Here is a 23,607-nt window from a genome sequence, read left to right on the forward strand (position 1 = left end):
CACTGACAGACAGACACCATTTTCTTTATTGCTCCCTACCTTTGGGAGGCAATGTGGGCCTCTCCCTGGGGTCCAGTGGGGATCTTCTATCTGCTCCTCACTGCTCCCTCTCGCACAGTTTAGTGATGCCGGTTGCTGGAATATGACATCTTATTCCGGCGCCCGGCTTCACTATAGATGGCGTGTGCGAGGGAGCATTGAGGAGCAGGAACGCTGTGCTCCCTCGCTTGCCCTCCTACCAGCCAGTTAAATGTTAGCAGAGTAGGCACCTGCAAAGTTTGGAAAGCAGGTGTCTACTCTGCTTTAACACCAAGCATGTACTCGCGGCTGTGGCCCGCACAGGGCCGGATTAACAGCAGCTCCAGGCCCATGGAATAGGCCCAGTTAAAAAACACACTACTCTTAGGTCCACCTGACTGGTATTTTAAGGCACAGCCGATATTTGAGGCTGCCTAGTCGTGACGGTATTGCAGTAATACCGGCAATACAAATGCAAATATTTTTCTCAGTATAAACGGAGATTACTATGCAATACCAGCACCGACCAGTAGGGGTCACTGTGTATGGAGAGAGGCAGGGATAGGAAGTTACAGCATATCCCTGCCTCTCTCTACTCACTGATCCGCGAGGGAGCAGCTACACAGCACAGAGAGTCCAGACAGCTGAGACACATGGGTATGCTGTGAGACATAGGCGGACACATATATCTAGGGACACAGTATCTCCATGTCTCACAGTGTCCCCATGTCTCCCAGCCAGTGTCCCTAGTGTCTCAGTGTCCCCATGGCTCCCAATGTCCCCATGGATCCCAGCCAGTGTCTCAGTGTCCCCATGTTTCCCAGTATCCCTATGTCTTCCAGCCAGTGTCCCTAGTGTCTCAGTGTCCCCATGTCTCCCAGTGTCTGTGTCCCCATGTTTCTTTGTCTCTAGTGCCCCCATGTCTCCCAGTGCCTCCCAGCCAGTGTCCCCATGTGTCCCAATGTGTCCCCTAGTCTCCCAGTGTCTGTGTTCCCATGTCTCTGTGTCCCTAGTGTCTTAGTTTCCCCAAATGTCTGTATCCCCATATCTCCCAGTGTCTGTGACCCCATTTCTCCCATTGTTCCCAAATGTCTCAGTGTCCCCATGTCTCCCAGTGTCCCCATGTCTGTATCCACAAGTGCCCCCATGTCTCCCAGTGTCCCCAAGTGTCTCAGTGTCCCCATGTCTCCCAGTGTCCCCAAGTGTCTCAGTGTCCCTGGGTCACTCAGTGTCCACATGTCTGACTTTGTCCCCATGTCTCTCAGTGTCCCCTAGAATCCTAGTTACACGGGACATACTGAGATATAGTGACACTGGGAGAAATGGGGATACAGGGACTGGGAGACTAGGGGACTGGGCGACCTGGGGACACTGACACTGTGATACATAGGGACACTGATGCCAGGCTGGCATTCCAATTCCTTTTTGGGCACGTTTGCCCCTTTTGGCAGTTCTGGTCACGTGATTCGCGTCAGTGGCCCACCCTTTTACCCCACCCATTAACTTCCTGCTTTACTGGACACTGCTGTTAGGGGGTATGGATTTACTTAAAAGATGAAAGCATAAATTAGAGAGAGATTAGCATAGAGTATGTGTTTTCTTATAGCTGCATCCTTTGAGTTTCCCTCCAATACTAACTCCATCAGATACATGACGCTTGAGAGGTATGACAGTTTTAGTGTTTTTGGTCGATAGATTCTGTAATTAGGCCCATCATAATTGTCAGCACCAGGCCCGCTGGGATCTTAATCTGGCCCTGAGGCCGCATGTGGCCTTCGGGCCGCGAGTTTGACATGCTTGCTGTAAAATATTAGACTAGATCAGTACTTTGTAATACCTTTTTTTTTTTTTTTTTTTTTTTGGAAGATCAGAATTTTGGATTGACACGCTTTCAGGAGATCCTCCTTTCTCAAGTCTCAATGCTTTAGATTTGAGAAATTGAGGTCGTCCTGAAAGCTTTTCAATCCAAAATTCTGGTAGTCCACAAAAAAAAGGTATTACAAGGCACTGACTTAGTCTGTTATTTTACATCTGCATCGCGGCTAGTACGGCTACAATCTCTACAATAATTACCCCCCAGTTTTGGCACTAAAACTAATAAAAGCAATTAAACTCTCCTCACAACAATAGCGATACACACTAACAATGCTTCTCTGTAAGAAGCACTTACTTCCACTTTGAACTGGAATTCAAAGTGAGTGAAGCAGGATACTTGACAGCCAGGAGGTGTTACGAATGGGATTTATAACATTGCTTATTTCTCTTGAAATCAACATTTAAAAATAAAAAAAAACTAAATTAGGATGCAGGGGGATGCAGTTAGCCTTTATGCAGGTCAGCAAGCTAAAATGCTTTAGGTGACAGCTGTCTCCCTTTTTAACAACAATGAAGATGTGGAATGTAAAATTCAATTGATTACCTTTAAATCAACATTCAGGTGAGAACATGGATCGGTGGGTCAGGTAAGTTATGATAGGTTCACTTAGTTTAAAGTGAGACAGCACCCAGACACTCAAACTCCCATCACAACTTCACTGAGTTAAAGTTAGTTTAGGTGTGAGTATTTCTTTAAAAATGTCAGATTTGTATTTTTCTTGAAAACCGTATATTCAAGGATATAACTGTTAATATCCAAGATATTAACTGCTTGTTGATCCAAGGAGGAATTTGATTGCAACTCTGGAGTTCAATAATGTGGTGTGTTTTTTTCATTTAGCAACACAATTGGAAATTGATCCACTTGCGTCCAGGAATGCATGAGAGGTTGTATTTTATGGATTTCAGGCTATTTTCCCAGTATAATTTTTATTAAACGATAAATTGAGGGATTGCAGGAATCAGAGTAAAAGGGACATTTAGAGATTAATGTGAACAATCCCATATTTGTAAGAAGAAGTAAAAAAAAAAAAAAAAGATATGTACGCAGGTGAAAATATAAGATATCTACAAAATTATTTAATCGTATAAGAAAAAACAACTATGTGAACATGCCTATGGATTACATTCCTATGATCATATCTAGTGCAAAGGTCACAAGGTACTTTTGTAGGTAACATTTTTAGTCTTTAAACATTCTAGAACCGTATCCATGTGAAAATGGTTGTTTTGGTGGTGAAAAGCTAAAGGCAGAGGAATATTATTGGAGGCAGAACTATCAGTGGAGAACATATTGTAAGGTATAGATGTGATTTTTTTGCGCCATAGTAAACACGTATGACTGTAGTGTGAATTTTTTCGGTTGTGCACATCACTCGTAATGACATGTTCTGCATCACCTACAGCATAATGTAAAAATCATGGAGCATATATGTGGTACCCGTACATGGATACTAATGTAAAACTGTTATAGTCACTAGCTCAGTTTGGTTTGTGCAGTGATAAAATTTGCAGGTGATTGCTTTTTTCCACGTGTTTTATGGGAACATAGTTTTAGTTTCTTATTCCCAAGCCAAGTTGATTTTTAGCTTCAGGCAAGGGGGTCCTAAAATACCCAGTAACAAATGCAACTGCCTTATCGCCTCGATCCATATATTTCTATTTGCATTAAATTATAGCTACATGTCTCCATCTTTTCCTCCCTCTAAGATCTTAGTCATCACCGTATCTTATCTTTTTTTTTTTTTAATTCTTTATTTTTGTAGTGCTCAGATTGACAAACATGCTTATATCGCCACGACAGCAGATACAAGGTGATGGCATAACAGAGAATAAACAGTTTCATGGCGAACATTGACAGCACAATTTTTTTTTTAAATGAATCAGGCTAAGAGCTGAGTTATAAAGAACGGTTATAACATTTTGTGTTGGGAAACTGTAGTTTGAAAGTACAAGCTATGGATCTTAAGATCCGGTCAGTAACTCGCTAAGTCATTAAAGTCAGACATTTGGTAACACATGAGTAGACTGTAAGCTCACAATTTAAAGCAACACAGGATTTGAAATAGTTGCAAAATAGGTTAAATAGATTAAACAATGCTTAACGTTTACAGTGGCCTTTGTGTTATACATATAGATGAGCATATACAGTTGAAGCTTTGCCAAGGTATTTTGTATTGAACATGCTTAAGTTGAACTAGCCAGTGGTTGTGTCAACAATGGTAGAGATGCATAATATATACACACTGAGAGAGATATCGCAGGGTAGAGTAAGGGAGATTATGAGCGACAATCAAAGTGTGGAATTAACAGGTTAATAAGCGTAGTTTGGGTAATATAACATGCTAGGATAATCAAGCCGTGCGTACATTTTAACTATGTGTTGGTAGGTGACATTAAAAGATATAATGTTGATGGTACACATAATCAATAAGCGCTTAACATGAAATGTAGTGTATCGGCAGGTGTGTCAGCTGTTTCAATGCAAAGGACATTGCTAGTATGGTAATTGCAGTCAGAGTATGCAAATGTATTGCAGGGTAAAGTGAAGAGATTTTCCTCTAATTTGTCCCTGAATGTCTGTCTCTTGGTGAAGTTACCGCAAGTGTCCTTTGCGTGGTGCGAGCCTTCCTGTAGGCTGCTCAGCCGATGCCCTGTGATGGGGGGCTGCAGGGGTACAAGTGCCTTGTATCCAAGGCGATCCTGATTCCTGACTTCCCTGGGTGTGAGTCCCTCTCCGGCTTGTTCGCTCTTCCTGTTCTTCTGTGCTGTGGCGTGATGTTTTGTTGTAGCCTTGGATTGCAACCAAGTGACTTGCTGGCGTGAGACAATATGTTCGGGTGCGTTGCTGGAACTGTGGGGTTGCCCGGCGGTCTCATACCTGCGTGAGTAGGTGCATGCGCCCAGGTTGCTCGGGTTCTTTTTCCGCCGTCGCGGTTGTCGGCGCTTATTTGGCAGACCGGCCACCCTGAAGGCTTGTAGTGGGAGTCCGTAATGGCGGCGGCGTGTCGCAGGGCGGATCCACGAGGCAACCACCCGAGCCGCTTGAAGGTAGGATAAACCCCTGTCACAGAGAGTGTTGCAGAAGCTCAGGCAGAGTCGATTCAGGGTCTCCAGGGGGTGAGAGTGTGGGCAGCTTTCTGTGTTCCCTCTCTTTGGTTTTTGCTGAGCGGCCATTTTATATTTTATATTTGCTCCGACAACTCAGCTAGTTAGTGTGAGTTTACGTAGGTTTCTTGGTTCCAGGTACCGGCTAGGGTGGACCGGGATGACCCCCACCGGTCCGGGGGGGGGGGGAACAGGGCTCTATTACAAGCTTAGGAGGGCACTAGGTCGCGCAGAGCGGGGGATCGGCCGCCTCACCCGTCTGGCGATACTACTAGGCCTCACTCCTGGCACCCTCGGTGGACGCTCCGTGCACCCGTGGGCGGCAGACCCGGGGCACCTCGGCTGGCTCCTGAGGTGAGTACGATTTGGTTAGGCGTTTTTGCAGGTCCTGACTGGCTGGAGAGCAATTATTCCGGTCCGGAAAGAAGATTGAGCTCGGAGCTCACACGAGGCACGTCCAGCCGCCATGAAGCTCAGGCCCCGCCCCCCCGTATCTTATCTTTGATAGAGCTAAATTCTCAATTCTAAGAATTTGTAGAATATTACCATCTGATGTTGCTTTGTACTGAAACAAATTCTAAAAACAATCTCCTCTGCTACGTGGTTAAAACCCCGGAGGGCTTTAAATAAGATATCATAGCCAGATATCAGACTCTGTAAATTCAAATATTTTGACGTTGAATTTTTCAATTTCAATTTAAATAAAATGTTATATTAATTTATAGGCACATCCTGCTACCCAATTTACAGAACTATGGAAAGAGTGAGACAGTGTTGTACATTATCCCTTATGCTTTTCAATATAGTACTCCGTTTTATGTAAACCGTTTTATGTAAACCGTTTTAAGTAAACCGTTTTAAGTAAACCTTCTTATTCTATCTCCCCCAATCCAAAAAGGAAAGAAAAATAGTTAAAACACACTTTCTTTTCCAGCACTTTTTCAGCCTGTTCCTCCTTGGCTGAAGTCACTCCCCCTTGCTGGATGGGTATGAATGTCAGGGAGGATGGACTGTGGTGTAGTAAGGAGGGTTGGGCAACAGATGCCAAATATGCACAGAATTCACATTAGCCATCCTGGAACCTAATCTTGGGTGGGGCACTGGTAAAGGTGTGATAGAGGCTTTAATTGCTGAGTTAGGGGCTGTAGTAGGGGGTAGGAGTTGTAGTGGGGGGACAGGGGCTGTGCTTGGCGGTTAGGATATGTTTTGGAGGATAGGGGCTGTATTGGGGGATTGGGATGTAGTAAAGGGGTTAGGGGCTGAAGTAGGTGAGTGGCTGCAATTGTGGGAAGGGGCTGTAGGGTAAGGGATATTTGGCTGCAATTGGGGGAGAGTGGCTGTAGTGGGGAGGGGAGGATATGGGACTGTAATGGGGGTAAGTTTTGATTGGGGGGAGGGGGGAGGGCACTGCATGATGTCGGGGGGACATGATTCTTCAGTTGCTGGTCATTTTTTATAGTGTTTTAGAAATATTTTTTCTAGAAATCATTTTACTACCTCTAACAACACAACTTCCTCTGGTATCATACATTATGTTACCCAAAATTTAATCTTAATATTTCTACGCTGCTGGAAACATCCTTCCTACAACCAAATGTTTGCCATCATGTATCAAGAGATGGCAAAATATTACACGATGACTGCATCTCACTGTTTTGATAATTCCAAATGGTATTCACCCAAATCTGAAGCTCCAAGGCAAATCTATAACATTTTCCAGTGTGCTCCTTTTTTTTTTTTTTAAACTCACACCTCACAAACTGTGACTTGATTGACCGCCAACATCAGCCTGAACTCATCAATCAAGTTATACTGCTGGGAAAGTCAGTTAAAAAAACAAAAAAACCCTCAAACAATCCTGACTGATCTGTTTTAAATACGTATTGAATAGATCATAAAGGGAAGACAGAGTTAATTTACATCTAACGTTTCACAATCACACAAATTCTACTGGGACATATTCATGAATAAGCAGCCCTATACATTCTAATCTGTCTTGTGCCTGTTGGAAAATCTGGGACGTGACAATATGCTGCTGTTGCACTGTGTGACTCGCAGCTTCACTTTCTAGACAGTTCTGTGAATTTGTTAAACTTTAGTAGAGTGCAGTAGTATGGCCCATGTCTATTGCATGCTTTATATTCTTGGAAGAGTGTTTCTGCGAATGGTCACATGACGGCTAGAAAAAACGTGCAGAACTTCCATGTCTACTCTCTAAACAGCGTGAGTAGCCACAAGATTGCTGAAATCCGTTAATGTTGGAAGTCAGTTTAAAGATCACTCTTCGCAGACTGGTCTCCTGGTGTAACTGAGCTCATACAGAGCACCTGTCTCCCTAAGTGCTAATAATATACGACACAATAGTAGACGTGGGCCTTTATAGCTGCCAACAGAGACACTGTGTTTCTTTAAAGAAAATGGTTTAAAAAAGACATGGTGGGGTCTGTGAGACGAGACCTTATCATGTCATTAGAGAGACATTGGCTCTCACACTGAAAGAACTGATCAATTCTCTCCATTTTAAAAATAAGCTATTAAGTTTTTTTTAAAATGGGTCCCCCAGAACCCACCAAGAACATAGGAAAGGCCCAGTAAATGACCTATCTGTCACCTCCACCCCATGGGCCGCAGTAATATAGAATAAAGGGACCAACGATGACTAATCTATAGGTCCTGTCATATTATTCATCCAAAGGTCCCCGGAGATGCCCAGTTCAGTGTAGAACCAAGAAGTCATAGCACTGGCACTTCAACAACTTAAAGAATAAATATGGTTTATTTTCATACTGCTCCTTTGATCATTCATACACTTGGGCTGCATATCTCCTCCTGCTGCCCTCTCTGCTGCTCGAAGTTGTGCAACAGGTCTTTCTGGGTGTTTGTTGTGACAGATCGATTTCTACTTTCTGCATTTCACGTAGAATCAGAATTTGTAACTAGAGCTGCTCTGCAGGAACGTGCTACAAACATATACTTTATTTATAAAGTGTGTGTGTGTGTGTATATATATATATATATATATATATATATATATATATATATATATATATATTTATATACAATACAGTTTACATACAGACACACACACACATAGAATGCATAGTAAAGTGTGAAGAATATACAAACTTTAAAATGACACATAAAATATAAATAATGTATACAATAAATAAAGAAACATTTAAAATATAGTAATTAATACTTTAACCCCTTAAGGACAGAGCTTCGGAAGCTTGTCTTTCACTTTATGACAACGTCATTTTTTGCATTTTTTGCTGTTTGCGTTCAACTGCAATTTGCATTTTACTAATTTATTGCACCGACACATATTATATATTGTTTTTTAAAGGACAGAAAGGGCTTTAATTTGATGTAACACACATATATATAAATGGTTATTTATTATAAAAAAAATACATAAATATGCAAAAAAAAAATTTCTTTTTTGTGTTTTTTTTTACAGTTTTTGCAATAATAATGTGTTCATAATTAGTGCAGGTTAAGGAAAGTAATTAAAAATAAATTCATTTAGTTGTCCTGATTTACAGAATATATAATGTGTCTGGGATTTAAAGTTTTTTTTGGTAGTTACAGGTCACAAAGCACAAGGAGTAAAACAAACTTTTAATATGGAGCGATTTTAGAATTTGGTATGTTTGTCTTGTAAGCTTAATAGCCATAAAATAAAACAAAATTGTCACACAAAAGTATATATTTATAGAAAGAACACATCACAGGCTATTTACCTATGGTTGTTTTGACACTTTCTACGTAGCCATTTCACCGCAAACATCTGCTAAATATTGGAGTAAAATTGTGTTGTTTTTTAGTTTTTGGCACACAAACTTATAACAAAGAACTTCTTGTGTGTATTTTGTAAAGTTGGTGTGTGCTATATCTGTACAAAGTTTTATTTTGTGTTCAGTTACATCTGCTGAGTAAAATGACACCCCCATTGTATGTCTTTGGCACTATTTCGTGAAGCTACAGTGCCATATAGGAGACCTGTCCTTTTCAGTACTCACAGTAGAATTTTGAGAGACGGATTTAATGAGCCTATGCTACCGGTTGGGGTATTATAACAGTTTGACTGTTCAAAAAACCCCCACAAAGGCCTACCATTTGTAAAAGTAGACACTCCAGGGTATCTCATAAGGTGCATATTGTGCCTTAACATGCCCCCATTTTTTCACCAATAAATGCCAAAGTATGTGGTAAAAAAGAATTTTGTGCGTTTTTTACATATGGATTGCATTTTTGCTGGGCATTTTGTATTTTTAACATGTGCCACTAAGTTCAAACCCCCCAAATTATGTTCAGCTAAGTCTTCTGAGTAAAAGGACACCCCCATTGTATGTCTTTGGCACTATTTCGGGAAGCTAAAGTGCCATATAGGAGACCAAGCCATTTCAGTTTTTAACCGAACTTTGAATTTTATTAAAGACACGGAGGCTCCTATTATGCATATCTCTTTCTTTATTACTCTCAGCAGCAAAGATAGAGAAATATAAATATATCAAAATGAAAGAAAAAACTGCATAGGCACACAGGCAACCAATCACAAAACAGAGGAAGTGACTATAAAAGGCCTGTGTCACCCACAATCCCCCTCTTTCTTTGCTGCTCTCAGACCAGATAAGTACTCTCTGTTCACTCTCTGTCTAATGTGTTATTTATGGAATTTCTTTGGTTGTTTATTATGTGTTTATATTTTTTATGGGGCTTCTGCTTACCTTTGCCCCTTCCTGTGCCTGCGTGGTGTGCCCTGCTTAATTTTTCTCCCCTGCCGGCCGGTCGGTTTTTCCCCGCCGTCCTCACCCTCTCCTACCCTCTCCTCTTCTCGTTGGGTGGCCTCCTGGTGGGTGGCCATGGGTGCTGCGGTTGGAGAGGTGTTTGCGTGCCTCCGCTCCTCGCGACGGTGGCTCCCTGGGTGCAGTCGGGTCGGACCGGACCGCATGTGTACCATACACGCGTCCCTCCCCTGCACTTTCTGCTTCTCCCGAGGTGCCTATACCACGTGCGGTGGCCATCTTGGATCGCGGTTTTACCGCGATCTTCCTGCAGGCTTCCTGGGTTCTCTCTCCACCTGCCCGGCCGTCCTCCCCTTGCTCTGTCGGCCTCTGAGGCTTCTTCTTTTCCTGGGCAATCCACCATTCAGGTACTCTGTTTAATGTTATGTTTAATGTTATTATTATGCCTAATTAACCTTTTCTTTTCTCCTATGGGTTACTCAACCCTGTCCTGCTAGGTTTATGCTTTTGGTTTTCTTAATGTGTTTTTACAGTTTTCTCATACTACCTCCCTGTTATGCCTTTGTATTTTGCCATATTTAATGATGGGAATTGCATGAATGTGTCCAGATCACATGGGCCTTTACTCTACTAGTTGTTTTACGTCCCAGAGGGACCTGATCTTTCTGACTATTTATTTTATTTATTTTAAAGATTATGTATTCCCTTTATATATTATTGCAGTTTCTCAAATCTGTTTTTATCTAATGGACAATACATTTTCGTTTTACATAACAACCCTCTCCCTATGATGGCTGAGGGTGATGAGCCTGAGAGCCGTTTTTCATGATTTTTCATCAGGGGCAGCAGAGCTGACTGTCAGACATTAATTGTCTCCTATATGTCGTATCCCATGCCATGAATTTTTATCTTTATCCTGGGTGCGGAGTCGTCTTCGCTTTCCCAGTATTTCTGACGCAACTCCCTTAATGCCCCCTGCGGCTACCTCTGCTCTACTGGGTATGGGACCCCCCCCCCGCTGCCCTGCCTCGCCGGGGCCCATAAGGCTACGGCGGAGGATTATCACCTCATAACTCCCACTCATTGACGCAGATCCTGCCTGATATGACGGACTCGCTGAGGCGGTCAAAGATGGCGCGCTCCCACCGCGCATAAGAGCCCCTGGTCGGGCTAAAAAGACCAATGTGGATACGGGCTAGACACCGTACTGAGAGGTCGGTTACCGACCGGAGTGAGGAGAAGGATTATGTGGTTATGGTAGGTGCCTTCCTATGGCGACCCCTCCTGGGGCTACTACCCTATCAGGTGCTCCCGCTCGGGCGGGTATTAGGGGTACGACCCCTTTTGGGTCCTCTTGGTACGCCCCGTTTTATTTAACGAATCGGGCTGATACTTTGATACCTCTGGGCTCCTCCCTGGAGAATTTCAGAATTTACTTATGAGAGCGATGGGCCCCCCTTCCCTTTTTTCTGTACAAATGTATGTCCTACTTGATTCCGCTACGGCGGTGAATATGAACGCCCGGGTGCATCACCTGTTGGCACTATTGGCAAGTTTTCTATGGTCGTAACGACCGGACGCCAGAAGGCGATTCTTTGAAGGTTCACCCTGATTGGCGAATATGGCCATCTCCGCACCGGCCCTAAGCTGAAGGGAGGCTGTTCAGATGCAGACTTTTTGTCATGGAACCGGGGTTTTATAAGTGAAGACGTTCACGTTGATTGCTAAGCCCCAAGTAATTAGAAATGGTTTTGGTGGGTCCGGGCGTGACGGGAGCCGCCCGTCTGGCCGTGATTTACGGGACTCGTTCCGAGAATGCCAAGCTCCTTACTCCCTATGCGGGATTTCCACAAGCTCTAGACTCCACTCCTCCCCATCCAGGGGGAGAATATATTAAGCCCCTGCCACCCCGTGGTTACTCCCTTCTGGTGGATACCCTATGTTCCCCTCCTCCTTATGGACGGGTGGCGGACAGGTTTGGTCCAGTTTCTGCTAAAGATGCTGCCTTAGTAGTTTTTCTGAGCGGTACGGAGCTACCGTCTAGTGTTTTTCTGTCTTGACCTGTTGGCATTTTGGCCCCATTGCACTTGCCTGTCAGGGGGACAGGTATCGTGATTCTCCACGGAGATCCACGACCTGCTCGCCTTAGGGAAGATTTGAGGGTTACCCTGGGGTTACCAATCTTCAGATCAGTATAGTCTTGATACCTAAACGGTGGTGAGGGGTTCGCCAAATTCTACTTCCCCGACCTCTTTGTTTTCCCTTTGGTACCACCATTTCAACTGATGGGCATCCATTGCCTCCGGGATCATTTCTAGGAGTAGGTTTGGTTGGCCCATCTGGAATTGACAGACTATCTTGTTATTGTTACTATGAACACGGAATACGGGTTTTTTTTTCCCCGTTTTGCCTGGCGAAGGAAACGTTTGAGATTGTTTTTTGCTAGGGCTACTGTTAAGTCTCTCATCGGCTTCTGGATGTCCCACCAGGAGGTGCTAGGGGTACCCATCTGAATGTCTACCTGGACGACGTCCTGGTCATATCCCTGTCCAGGTACCAGTTACGGTTGCGTGTCAACTGTCCGATCACGATGCTTCGGGTTTTCCATTTATTAATGAGCGGTTAGGAGCCAGTTTTATGTAGTCCTCACGGTCGATGGAGTTTTTTCTTAGGTTTAACAGTGGAACTCTATCAGATTGTTCCCGTTCCTTCCTGGCTCCGAGATCTAAACCATTATGAAGTTTGTCATGTAGACTTTTAGTACAGTGGTCCTGGTGGTCGGGCATTTAGTGAGGGTGCCAGACCTGCCAATGGCTTCCATCCAGGCTATGTCTCCAGGACCACCTCACTTTCTACCCCTTCAAGTCAGTAGGATTCCTATCTCTGTCCGGGTCACTGTTATGAGGCAAGGCGGGAGTTGGACGACGGTTCCAGGATCTATCTGATTCAAGGCTTGGCTCATAGGTAGACCTGGATCAGCGGTACCCTCTGTGAGCCATGAATCTTTTCTCCCAGGGACAAGTGGTCCAAAATCGAGAAGATGTTGCACTCTGTCTATTGTAAATCTTGGCGGGAACATTTTGTTTTCGCGGTTTTGCCCCGGTCGCGCATACGACTACGTTATGTTTTGAGTGGGCTATATGTCGGCGATGGGTTCCATTGACCAGCTAAGGGGCACATGGCGCACACGTGGCTAATCGTAGCGTACTGATTCTGGTGCTTTTTTGCCTTCAGGGTCTCGGTGACAGCTGAACACGTTCCACCTGGACACTTCTAGGTCCGCTTGGACTTCACGTTTATTCAAGAGTTTATAGCGTTTTTTCTCGGTTTGTAACGGTTGTGGAAGCAGTTCGAGGTGGATCTATTGGCATCTTGTCTTTACACCTCGTTACCGAGGTTTTTAACGTATGGAAGGCGATACCCAGCAACTGTCACGATTGGCGTGTTCGTTCTGGACTGACCGGATATTTGGATGTATGCATTCCCTCCGTTCGATTTGGCTGCTATCGGGCTCTTGCACTTGGCCCAGCACTAGGTGGCGTTGGTATTGATTGCTGCTCTGTGAAGGTCGCATCCATGGTTCCCTCGATTACTGAGAATGGCGATGATTTGCCAGGTTTGATTCTAAGCATTCGGAACCCTTCTAGACCGAATGGGACTACACTTCGTGGAACAAGACCTTCTACATTTGATGATGTGACTCCTTTCGGGACGTTTGGATTATCTTGGCCATTCTGCGATCAACTCCCCGTCTCCTCTGTGAAACATGGATCCCGGGTGATCGACCGGCCTTAGGTCATCATGACAAGTGTGGTCCGGTTGATGCGTGGAACTACCACTGTTTTTTTCCGTATCTATCCCTGGATTTGGGATTTTTCCTGGTTGGTCAACAACCTTCGTAGATCATCTATGTAGAGGATTCACCTTACTAAGTCTACTGGAGCATACATTTTTACCATACGTTCAGGACGTTTTTTGACGCTATGGCCGGTGGGGTGTCTGGGAACTTACCTGGAGGTTACACAGCCACTACGTTTTCCGGATCGTGCACTTTGTTCTTTCCTTTCAACGCTCCCCACCTACTGGTGTCCACTCTTACATTGTCAAGATGGGTTTCCTGACTACTATGTTGGCTGGTATCGACATGTCGTCTGATGCATCCCACTTGGTACACGAGGGTATGACATACGGGGCCTTGGAGGGCGGTTGTCGTTTGGAGGATACACTACGGGCTGTTCTCCAGTGGCGAGTGTTGAGTTTCGTGACTCTATATTCCAGACCGATTGATCACATTGCATCTCATATGGTGGCTCAGCTTTGAACTTGCATAATAGGAGCCTCTGTGTCTTTAATAAAATTCTCAGATTTTACTATTAACATGACGTAAAGTCATGATTTTATTAAAGACACGGAGGCGAGTATTCTTCCCGCCCACCCTCCCGGTGTTGGGTTTGGGATGAGATGCTGTTGGACTTACAGGTATGTGGCAATCCAGTCTGTTTGTTGTATGTGTTTATTGTGTATATTTACTAAAGAAGTTTAAATTTTCCATGGTTTGGTTCTAATGGTAATTTTTCCTACTATAGGTTTGGTTTCCTAGACTGCTCCTGACGAATTTATTTGGTGAGTTTCAGTTTGGAGTTTAGATTTTACCATATTTCTCTCTCTTTTGTAGCTTGGAGTTCGGTTTGTTGCCGTTCCTGTTCTTACCGGTGTGTGATGTCGGTTCATGTTTCCTGGTCTTCGGTTCGCAAGAAAGAGGGGGATTGTGGGTGACACAGGCCTTTTATAGTCACTTCCTCTGTTTTGTGATTGGTTGCCTGTGTGCCTATGCAGTTTTTTCTTTCATTTTGATATATTTATATTTCTCTATCTTTGCTGCTGAGAGTAATAAAGAAAGAGATATGCATAATACTCGCCTCCGTGTCTTTAATAAAATCATGACTTTACGTCATGTTAATAGTAAAATCTGAGAATTTTGACGCTGGGCCTATGTGCAATTTCAAAGCATCTTAGCAGGTTTTAAATTCAAACTATCCCACAAAGGCCTACCATTTCTTAAAGTAGATACCCCAGGGTATTTCAAAAGGTATATTCTAAACCTTAGTGTAGGATAATTTTTTTGTTAGTTTGTACCAAGTCTAGTTGCAATTAGCATTTTTTCTGCCTTTTTGACACACACTTGGAGATGTTACTGTATATTTTGCTATCCTTATGTGTGCTACGGCAGTATAACACCTACCATGTTGCTCAGCTATGTCATCTTAGTGATACAATAACCCCATGTGTACCTTTTTCAGAGTTATGTGGATGTTGAAGGGGCACATTGGCGACCAAGTCATATCAGTTTTTACCGAACTTTGAATTTTGACGCTGGGTCTATGTGCAATTTCCAAGCATCTTAGCAGGCTTTAAATGCAAACTACCCCACAAAGGCCTACCATTTCTTAAAGTAGATACCCCAGGGTATTTCAAAAGGTATATTCTAAACCTTAGTGTAGGATAATTTTTTTGTTGGTTTGTACCAAGTCTAGTTGCAATTAGCATTGTTTCTGCCTTTTTGACACACACTTGGAGATGTTACTGTATATTTTGCTATCCTTATGTGTGATAAGGTAGTGTAACACCTAATATGTTGCTCAGCTATGTCATGTTAGTGCAACGATAACCCAATGTGTACCTTTCTCAGGGTTATGTGGATGTTGAAGGGGCACATTGGAGAAACACCACTTCCATATTTTTCAAAAGTGGATGCTGGGCCCAAGTCTCATTGTAGCAGCTCAGGACTGCAAATTGCCTCTCAAAGGCCACATATATTTTTAAGTATAGGCAGCTCATCAATTCAAATTATGAACAAGTGCATACTATTTGCTGTGAAAAGGGGGAATAGTTGGGGTAAACTGCATCCCGGGCAAAGCTGTCATGGATTCCGAAACCAAAACACAGACAGACCACAAAGAGAGAGAACACAGAGGGAAACTTGTAATACCGGTCCTTAGAATGGCCGGGCTATACAAGCAGAGAATTGTCAAGGTACAAGCCGAGGTCAAAGGAGTAAAGAGAAACGGAACAATGATAGGACAAGCCGAGGTCAAGGATCAGAGAAGACAGGATAAGCGGGAGACAAAGCCAAGATTTGGTTACCAATCAGACAGATAACTAAAAAAAAATCACAACCCAAAACTGGTTTACTTATTCGGCTTGGGTGTGAAAAAATTTAAAACAGTGGCCAATGCATAGGCCGGGCTGAGAGGGGCAATCGGGGCAGTAATAGCTGGTCTCAACTCTTACGCCCCTCTTGTAACACACCCTGCACCTTTTCTGGGGGTTTTGTTTTTTAGGGGTTGGTGAAATCTTAAAGCAGAAGTGACCTGCCTCCATTCTTCTGCTAGGCTCCACTGATGGTCTCCTTGTGTGGCACTCAAGTAGCCCAGTAATGAGGTTAAACTGGAACGAAAGAAAGGATATATTCAGCCCAGCATTTGCCTTTTTGAAAATGACAAATGCATTGTGTATTGCCATCTGCATCAGGTATATGCCCACTTTTTTATACCATGCCCTGGTCTTACGCATGATCAAATACGGCTGCATCAGTTGATCGGACAGGTCAACGCCCCCCATATGCCGATTATATTGCCGTATGCAGACTGGCACTCGTTTGCATTCCTCTCTGCCACGAACTGCGACCCTCTGAGTGTTTTCACCATGAATGGTGGTTAAGATGAAAACATCCTTTTTGTCCCTGTATTTGAGTGCCAGCAGTTCATTCTGGCAGAGAGCTGCTGTTTCCCCCCTTTTCATTTTTTTGTTTGCCAGAGCCTTTGGGAAACCTGTGCGAGTCTTTCGAATAGTGCCACAGGCCACGGTCTCGAAGCAGTATAACATTTGTAAGAGTGGGATGCTGTTATAAAAGTTATCGATGTACAGGTGATAACCGTAGTTAAGTAAGGGCATTATTAAGTCCCAGACAATTTTCCCACTTGTCCCTACTATATCTGGGCAACCTGGGGGATCAAGGTGGCTATCCCTTCCTTCGTATACACGGAAGGTGTATACGTAGCCACTGCCACTTTCCCACAGCTTATACAATTTGATCCCATATCGTTATCTTTTGGATGGGATATATTGTTTAAATCCCAGTCTTCCCTTGAACTTCATCAGGGACTCATCAATGGAAATGTTTTTATTGGGGGTATATATAGTGGCAAATTTATGGTTAAAGTGGGCAATTAAAGGGCGGATTTTATATAGAAGATCATACTGCGGATCACCTTTTGGGGGGCACTTGCTATTATCACTAAAGTGCATAAACCGCAGTATGTCTTCATATCTTTCCCTCGGCATTGTCTCGGCAAAAATGGGGGTATTGCAAATAGGATGTTTGGACCAATACATCCTAATTGCGGGCTTTTTAATTAACCCCATTAACATGGTCAGTGCCCAGAATTTTTTAAATTCTGGCACACTGGTTGGGTTCCATCTCTCTTTCCTGGATATAAGAGAGTCTGGATTGCGTGCCAGATATTGCTCCGCATAGAGATTAGTCTGGGTGACTATCTCCCCAAAAATCTCATCCCCCAAGAACAGCTGCATAACATCCAGCGCACTATAGCCAGACAGGTCAGCCTGTATGCCAGGATTGGCTGTAAACACTGGGATGTCTGGGGAAAAATTATTAGGGGGTACCCAGTCATCTGCGCCATGTTCAGCATTAGGGGAATCGGCGATTTCCCCTGATGGTCCTGCAGTATCTGGCACATAGTCCCCTGCGTCCCCTGCATCACTCTCTGAGGCAGTGTCTGTCGCCTCTGAGTCGGCCGCTAACAGGGCATAAGCCTCCTCTGCACTATACTTCCTGAACATTGTTAAATACAGTTAACAAAGCTAACAAAACTTTAACTAAATAATTTTTTTTTTTTTTTTTAATTCCCTAATTCCCACTAAATTCCACCCACCCAAGTAACTAAATCATACACTAATAAAATCAAATAATAAAATTTAACCCCGCAGGGTTAAAAAAAAACCAAAAACTTAACCCTTGAAAGTAAAAAAAAATATCACAGTAAAGTACTGTGACCTGTATATTGATCACTGCTAGCAGTGATCAAACAGCAGGGAAAGGGTTAATTTTTTTTTTATACAGGGGAAAGGGATTGGGAACTTATTAAAACCTTTGACTATTCTTCTGGGACACAATGTTGCACCGATCCGTCTCTCTCCACTTCACAAACCCACACGAGGTGGAGGGAGGCGGATCAGATATCCCAGCAGTATTGTGATCCCTGTGACTGGCTGTCACAGCGATCACATGGGCTGGGATATCCGGATTTGCTGCTGCTGGTCTGCCCCTGACTCGGAGGGACCCAGCAACAGCATTAACCCCGCGATCGCCGGGTCCGTCACTCGTCATTAACGCATTCCCCTGAGTGACGGACCTCGTCCGTCACTCGTCCTTAAGGGGTTAAAGCGGCTCTGTCACCCGGTGACATTGGTGACATTGCTTCTTGGTGTTCGCTGGGCCGAGGGTACAGTGCAGATGAGAGATACTTACTTGAAGCTGTTCCTCCCGGCCGCTGCCATCTGCAGTCAGGGGACACTCCTCAGCTTCGTGTGCTTCATCATCATGCATAAGAGTACAACACTGATGTCTATGAAGGATCCCATAAGAACACAAGAGCCTTTTCAAATATTGTCTCGCAATCAGTAAGACAATACCCTTTTCCCTCAGGTGCCACTAGTGACGGCTGCGGTAATTGACAAAACTTGACAGAGGAGCTCCACTGTTTGTCCAGTTTTGTCAATTGGAAGGAAATACATAAAACTAAGTAGTAATCCCTACTTTGTTTTAAGATATCATTTGACTGTGTAGGAATTTTGTGAAATTCCAACGCAGTCAATGTGAAATACTTCATGAAGTACTCAATTTGGGGGAGCGGATGACCGAACAGCATTAAAGGAACATGCTGTTCCGATATTTAAGGTGTTCCTTTAACCCTATCTTACCAGGCACCCCCTCAAGGAAGAAAATTATTTTTTTCTAAACTTTTTATCCAGTGGAGAATTCCCTCTCAATTCTTCTCCGCCCCAGGAGACTGTGAATGACAACATTCTCCCTTCTTGTCCTGTTGAAATTGTTGTGGGAGGGGACATTGCCAGAAATGCACCACTCAAATGTGGTAATCGCCCAATAGAATTCTTCCTGTAGAAAGTATTGACTAATGCTTCCATATGGAAGCTTGTGAATCAGGAAGCCCTCCTGACTGCTAGCTTGACCGCCAGCAAGGTGTTCCCAAATTAATTAACAGAATTGAAAAACTTCTCTTGAAATCGTATCTTTTTTGAAATGGGACAAGGGCCTTGCATTTAACCCCTAACGCACTTCAGCAAGCTGAATTAAAGGTGTATTTTTATTAAATGATCAGCAAATCTTCCCAATCCATCTTTGCTATTTAAAGCATTGACTAGTACCAACAACTGCTTCTTTAAAAAAAAAAAAAAAATTTTAATATTCAAAGTGTTGGTCTTGGTACCATAACAACCAAACATTTTTTCAATGAGTCATTTGGCCTATATCTGAAGCCTGGCTTCTTGTATCAGTGGTCATGGGGTATGAATTATATGCTCAATGACTCATCAACAAAGGTTTATGGAATAAGATCAGAACCTTTATACCAGCGAAAGAAAGAAAAAGCCCCCTGACGGGGATAGATTCAGTGTGTCGAGATCATATCTCAGTAGGGGATAACCCTTATACTGTATAGAAAAAAGAAAAAAGAAAGTGTAAACCTAGGGCCAAAGGTCCAGGAAACACTGGTGAGATATAGATCTCAGTTGTCTGTTAAAATTTAGTAATCATTTAATCGGTATACAAAGTCATGAACACAAAAGAGAGAGAATGAACAAAATAATAATATTAACAAATAAATAACCCACTCTGGAAGGGAGATCTTAGGAGCTCAGGGAGCTATAGGGGGAGTATGCAAAGGAGTATATAGCTGTATGGATATTCACCCTGCTGAATGAAACTATAAAAGAGAGAGACACCAGTACCTCTCAATAAAGGGCTGGCAGTGGTGATATTGCCAACAGTTGTATAGAAAGACACTTGAATCCTAGTAAGGATTAGAAATAGAGCATACTAGTAACTCACACTGGCTAGTATATACAGGTTAATCCTCAGTACACAATGCCATTTAAAAATTTAGAGACAATAAAGCCTCAATGGTGGCTATAAAGATACTGCTTAGAACAGTGTTACATAGTAGCTCATATTTCATACTAGGTACAGTTAAACATACTCCCAATATTTGTGAATCACACTGACTAGTATATGCAGATAAATCCTCAGTACAAAATTGCCAAAAGTAATGTAGAGACAGACGTGCCTCTTACTGAGGGATACTGCTTAGATCAGTGTTGCATAGTAACTCTTGTCAACTAGTAGGTGCAAATACTCATACTCCTAATAATAGGCGGACAGGAATAGTAATCAAAGCTAGAGCTAAAGAGACACTCAAGCTCTGACTAGTCATACAGATTAATCCTCAGAGTCAGTATGCCAATTAAGAGTTTAGAAGACATACAAGCCACAATATGGCTATGCTGGAGGATCCTGCTAAAATCAGTGTTGCTTAGTGACTCATACTGATTACTTAATAACAGAAGCAAACTCTCTCTTGCTACAGAAAGAAAACAAGTAGCTAATGCTAGAGAAACCCTCAATCACCTGGATCTAGATCAGTATAGCTAGTGAATATATACTGATAAGTTAGTCCAAAGGAATCCTAAATAGTGAGAGTGCAGCACGTAATGCAACCCCATCCAGCCCAGTGCTGGCTATACTGAATTCCCAGATAAGACCAGAATGTCAGTGGTCTCGCACTGTCTATCTTGGTAGACAGTCATCAGTGAAATTCAGCCAAAACTAACGGTAGTACGTTCCCTATAGATCGCTCCATACAGGCTCCAACCCCTACTTCCCTAACTAAACACCCCAAACAGTGTGAACAAAAAAATAAAGTGCCGTGGTTATAAAAGCATTATCTGCCTGCCTAACGCGTTTCGGCGCTAACAAAGAGCGCCTTTCTCAAAGGCTGTAAACGAGCAAATGCCCGTGCTTGGGTTTAAGTATGTATCGCGGGTTGAATTGAGCCAATCAGCGGTGAACATGGGCGGCGCTTCATTCGTGTACGCCCCCTGTTCATTGATGCGAGCGTGAGCCGTCAATCATATAGGCTCACACCAATCAGAGCGGGTCAGGGGCGGAGCTAGATGCCGATACTGAGACGCATGCGTATTGTGTTCTCAGGGCACCAGCTGAGATGCCCAATAGAACCCGAAGATGGTAATCACACAATGTTACTGCCACAATGAAAAGTACGATGGTGCAGTGTTTAATCCAATGCCTAGAGTACTCATCCACATACTGCTAGGACCAACTTGAAAAAGGACCGCTGCACACATTTAAAGGGGTATTCTCAAGCCTGTAGCAGTAAGGAAGCATTAATAAAATACATAATGTAAAAACTCCTAGTGAGGAAACTAATTATGGAGATTTATAAATTAGAGAAGTGTAGTGCTTCTAACATTGTGCCAGTGATTGCTGAATGGCTAAAGTATAGTTTGGCCGCTTATGTATTAGTTCATGAAATGACATATTAGCATTATGATATATACAGTTAATCTGTATAGTAACAAACAACAAGTATAAGTCCATAGGAGGAATTAATAATTTATGAAGTTATGAAATGAAGGGGGTGAAGGTGAAGCCTTCATTGAGGCCATTAGGGGACAAGGTGTTTAATGTCTGAATCCAAAAACATTCTCTCCTCTTGAGGATTAGATCAAGATCACCCCCTCTTTTGCCCACATTAACCTTTTTGACCCTTGCAAATTTAAAACATCTAGATGTATCACTATGATGTGTTCTAGCATGTCTGGCTACAGGGGTGTCTCTATCTGATGAAACCGAGTGGACATGTTCCATCATGCGTCTCTTGAAAGGGCGTATTGTTTTCCCTACATATTTTTTACCACATTTACATGTTAGGAGATAAACTAGACCCATGGAGTTACAATTGAAGAATTGTTTGATTGGGGTTTTGTGTAAACCGGAGGAGTCAGTTATTGATTTAGAATCTCTATCTATGTAGCAGCACGCTACACAGCGTCCACATTGATAGGTACCATATACATTCAGCCAGCTTTTCTTATTCTCATTTCGTTTCGAAAAGTGGCTAGGTACCAGCATATCCTTCAGATTTTTGCCCCTTTTTGCGGTTATTGAGACACGTGAAGGGATCACATCTTTCAGATGACGGTCTTGGGTGAGTAATGGCCAGAATCTAGCCAGGATTTTTTTAGAGACCTCCCAGCCTGCATCAAAATTCGCTACACAGCAAATTGTTTTAGGGAGGGAAGGTTTAGGAGTATTGTCAAGCAGAGCCTCGCGGTCACTTAGGAGTGCCCTTTGATATGCCTGTTTCAGGCACCTATTCGGGTAACCTTTGGCTTTAAATCTAGCTCTTAGTAATGCAGCCTTTTCTACAAAATCATCCATAGAGGAACAGTTTCTTTTTAATCGCAGATATTGTCCCACTGGGATGCCCCTCTTCAGTGGGTTGGGATGGTAACTGTTCCAGTTGAGCATATTGTTGGTTGATGTGGGTTTACGGTATAAAGAGGTTTGTATCCTGAGATCGTCTGTGATGGTAAATGTACAATCAAGGAAATTCAAAGAGGATATACCAATTTCCATCGTCAGACGTAAGTTGAGGTCGTTTTTGTTTAGATCTCCCACAAATTAAATAAAGAGCTCCTTTGTACCTGTCCATATGACCAGAATATCGTCTATATAGCGTTTCCAAACGTGGACATAGTCCATATATTGTTTCATACGCTCTGAGTAGACGATATGCTTTTCCCACCAACCCAGGTGCAGGTTCGCATAAGAGGGGGCACAAGATGTTATTAAGTAATCAGTATGAGTCACTAAGCAACACTGATTTTAGCAGGATCCTCCAGCATAGCCATATTGTGGCTTGTATGTCTTCTAAACTCTTAATTGGCATACTGACTCTGAGGATAATCTGTATGACTAGCCAGAGCTTGAGTGTCTCTTTAGCTCTAGCTTTGATTACTATTCCTGTCCGCCTATTATTAGGAGTATGAGTATTTGCACCTACTAGTTGACAAGAGTTACTATGTAACACTGATCTAAGCAGTATCCCTCAGTATAGCCACTATAAGAGGCACGTCTGTCTCTACATTACTTTTGGCAATTTTGTACTGAGGATTTATCTGCATATACTAGTCAGTGTGATTCACAAATATTGGGAGTATGTTTAACTGTACCTAGTATGAAATATGAGCTACTATGTAACACTGTTCTAAGCAGTATCTTTATAGCCACCATTGAGGCTTTATTGTCTCTAAATTTTTAAATGGCATTGTGTACTGAGGATTAACCTGTATATACTAGCCAGTGTGAGTTACTAGTATGCTCTATTTCTAATCCTTACTAGGATTCAAGTGTCTTTCTATACAACTGTTGGCAATATCACCACTGCCTGCCCTTTATTGAGAGGTACTGGTGTCTCTCTCTTTTATAGTTTCATTCAGCAGGGTGAATATCCATACAGCTATATACTCCTTTGCATACTCCCCCTATAGCTCCCTGAGCTCCTTAGATCTCCCTTCCAGAGTGGGTTATTTATTTGTTAATATTATTATTTTGTTCATGACTTTGTATACCGATTAAATGATTACTAAATTTTAACAGACAACTGAGATCTATATCTCACCAGTGTTTCCTGGACCTTCGAACCTTTATACCAGAATACGATTGTGTGCATTTGTT

General features: G+C 42.9%; 1 protein-coding gene across 1 annotated transcript in view; it reads left to right on the top strand.

Moving 5' to 3' along the window:
• The window catches only part of NOD1 (nucleotide binding oligomerization domain containing 1), a 71,203-nt gene that overhangs the window by 17,933 nt on the left and 29,663 nt on the right, over positions 1-23,607 (top strand). The gene's annotated exons all lie outside the window — the stretch shown is intronic.

This window comes from Pelobates fuscus, chromosome 4 (genome assembly GCF_036172605.1).
Source record: "Pelobates fuscus isolate aPelFus1 chromosome 4, aPelFus1.pri, whole genome shotgun sequence".
Taxonomy (NCBI): Eukaryota; Metazoa; Chordata; class Amphibia; order Anura; family Pelobatidae; genus Pelobates; species Pelobates fuscus.